A 3,450-nucleotide genomic window follows, 5' to 3' on the forward strand; every position below is an offset into this window, starting at 1 on the left:
CTCCGCCTTGGAGCACACGGACAGCATGCTTTTCAGACCAGATGCCACAGGTAGAGCCGGGAAATGGCTCATACACAGAGGCAGCAAGGTTACCATCATCTAATTCCCTGCGCACAGCGATAGGCGTTTACACCGGCTGTAGATACCTGGAGCACCCAGTAAGACCGGCCAGTGTGACCCTGGGCAGCTCGCGATTTCTCCAAGAAGGAGCACGCAGGGGCCAGCCACCCTGCGTGGGCCCTGCCCGTGTGGGCGCCTCTTACAGAACTTAGCAGCTGTAGCTTTCACAGTTACAAGGGAACACAGGTTTATTAAGGAGGCCTTGGAAAAGACATTAAAGCTTCTGTTGCACACTCAAGTTCACTGCCGGCATACTGATGTATTTCCAGGCCCCACTCATTGTCACTTGAATTTTCATTCCATGTTATGTCACAGCCAGTTCCTAATAATAATATAATAATACACTGGGGACTGACAGGCACTGCTAAAACCGACCTCACTGGCTCACGTCGTCCACACCAGGACAGCTGGAAGCATGACCTCTCACTCCTCCTTATTTTACAGCTGGAGTCACCCAGCGGGAGTCAGGTGGCCATGAGCTGGGCAACCCAGACTTCTTCTGATGCTTCCAACAGCAGCAACTGCGTTCCTTTCTTCTCAAGGTTCTATCTGAAGCTTCCAGGGTGCTGACGTGGTCACGATTACATCTCTGACAGCTCCGTGAATTCCTTTGGGGTCCCCTGAGGTGGGGGCTGGCGTCAGCTCTCAGTTCGGCCAGGCCCTTCTGGAATCTTCTGACCCCTGGGTATTATGTCTTCCTTTCCCCTGGGAGGCCAAGAGTCCAGAGGGTGCCAGGGTGACCCCGCCCCTGGTCTCTCTCCTGCCAAGCCTCCCGAAATAAAGGGCTCTGGCAGATCTGTTGGCTGCGGCCGTGTCTTAATCTCAGGGCTCCCCAGGTTTGGAGAGCCACCTGGGGCTCCAGGCCTGTCGGAGGAGAGGGGCCGGCCGCCAGCCAGGCCTCCCTGTCAGCGCGGGCTCGTCATCTGGCCGGCCTGCTAACACTTCTGCGCCCTCCTCCCCGCAGAGGGAGATAAGCAGCTTTCCTGAGGGGCGACAAGAGGCAGAAGGTGTTCTGGCCCCAAGTAAACTATGCCGGGGCTCCTGGCAAGGTGCTGGCGGGCTCTGAACTCCACGACCAGGACGGGGCTGGCGGCCTGGGCCCTGTCCCCGGGCTCATCCATCAGTGGGCCGGCTTTGATTCTGATAACGGTTTGATCTCCAGTGACAGGAGGGGCGGGCGGGGGCGTTTACGGCCCCATTTCTCCCAGGCCTTGAATGGAGCTCAGTGGCTCCAGAGGCAACTGATCTGGCCAGGAGGTGGCCTGTGTTTGGCCCCTGAGCCTGCTGGCCTCCAGACCTGTGGCTGAGACAGCAAAAGAGGGACATGAGCCCTGGTCTTGGAGAACTGATGTGAAAAGACCCCTGGAGCCACCTTTCTATTGCATTTTGACTGCTGGTCTCATTTAATTACAGTCACTGCAGGGGAGCCGTCAGTGGTCACTTATGAGGAATCTGAGGCTCAGAGAGGGTGAGCCAGTGGCCTAAGGCTGCCCAGCTAGAAAGCAGAGCTGGGTTTTGGGCACATCTATCTGACAGTACAGCCTGATTTCTTCCTAGGACACCAACACTCCCCAAATGCAGGGGTGGGGGGACTGACTGGGGCTGAGCCCTAAAATACAGACTCCAACTTGGGGGGAACAGGCTGCTTCCAGGCCTTCTGATCATTTACAGGCAGTGCCCACAGGTCCTGACCATTTGTTAATCTCTCTTGAGGTTTTCCTATTATTGTTCCTTGTTTCAGATCCAATTTTATTATTTTTACTTTCTCCATGTATTAAAAAAAAAAAAAAAATCGAAGTAACCTCAAACTTACAGAAGAGCTGCCCGTGTGAAGAATCGGCCTTTGTCAGCTGTCTCCCACCCGCACACCACGCTCTGTGTCAGTCAGCCTGTGTGTCCCACACAGGACGACCCCCTGAAGAGCCACATCTGCAGAGGCCAACAGCGACCCAGCCCTGCCATGTGGGCCTCGGGCGCCATCCCGGTCTCACCAATCATCCCAATAAGTTGCCCTTGACAGAGCACAGGCCACTTCTTTTATAGAATGCCTCTCAATTCGGTTTCCTGATGAGGCAAATTCTTCTAATATTTATTTATTTCTTTGGCTGCGCTGGGTCTTAGCTGCGGCACACGGGCTCCAGAGCGCTTAGGCGCGGTAGTTGAGGAACGTGGGCTTAGCTGCTCCACGGCACGTGGGATCTTAGTTCCCCAACCAGGGATCTAAGCCTCGTGTCCCCCACACTGGAAGGCCGATGCCTCACCCATGGTCACTAGGGAAGACCTGACGTTTCCTGACCCGGCTCAGGCAGGAATGCCAGGGACCTCATGGCAGACTGGCAGGGGGTACCCCAAGCAGGCTCTTCATCGCTTTGCACAAACTCACAGAGCCCTCGCAACAGCCCCAGGGTGTGGACGACTATCCCTGTTTTCTGGAATAAGGAAACAAAGGCTCAGAGAGGCTGAATCACCTCCTGCAGGCCGCACAGCCGGTGAGGGGCTGACGGGGGGTCTGAAGCTGGGCTGCGTGGGCACAACTGCCTTGCAGCTCCGTGTGCTCCCGAGGCGGCCAAGCGCAGTGGGTGTGGCCCCCATCCCTGCCAGCCACGCCTGTACCCGCGTTCTACCTTCTAGGCTCTTCCGGGCTGCCTAGGGCCTCCCTCCGCCCTCCCCCATCTCTGTCTTTTCTGCTTCGCCACTGGTCTCTGGCAGAATTCTCTCTGTGTCTCTCTTCTCTGACCATCTCTCACTGTCTCTCTCCCCACCTGGGCCCCCGGCCCTTGGTCAGGAACCGCTCACCGCTTTTCTTACGGTGGACCCTGAGGCTGGGTGGAGGCTTTGCCACCCCCACCTCCGGGGGCAGACCGGACCCGTCAAACGTCCCATCCAGCACCCAGCAGAGACCTGGAAGTCTCAGCCCTTCCCCTCAAGGAGGTTCAGGGTTTGTAAGTGGACCAGGGCCGCGCATGGCGAAGAGGAGCAGGCTCAGGGATGTCTCCCTTTGAAAACTCTGTTCCCCCAACCCCCTGACAGGGTTTATCTCCAGGAGAGCTTAGCGGGTCCCTCCACACATTCCAGGGGAGCTAGAGAGAAGGCACTCCCGGGAGCCCCCGGCATGGGGGAGGCGCTGCTGATAAGATGGAAACCCCTCCAGACAGGAGCCCCCAGCCCTGCTGTGGAGGATGGCTGGAGCGGTGCCCAGCTGGGTTCACCACGCCCTGCCTCCCGGCACTGCCCAGAGAAGCTGCCCATCCGGGGTCCACTCCTGCCTCCTGGCTGCCCCTGGTTCCAGGGACGTGGCCTCAGCAGGACTCCTGGGGGCTCAGCTGCGGC

Source organism: Bison bison, unplaced genomic scaffold (genome assembly GCF_000754665.1).
Source record: "Bison bison bison isolate TAMUID 2011002044 unplaced genomic scaffold, Bison_UMD1.0 scf7180017864295, whole genome shotgun sequence".
Taxonomy (NCBI): Eukaryota; Metazoa; Chordata; class Mammalia; order Artiodactyla; family Bovidae; genus Bison; species Bison bison.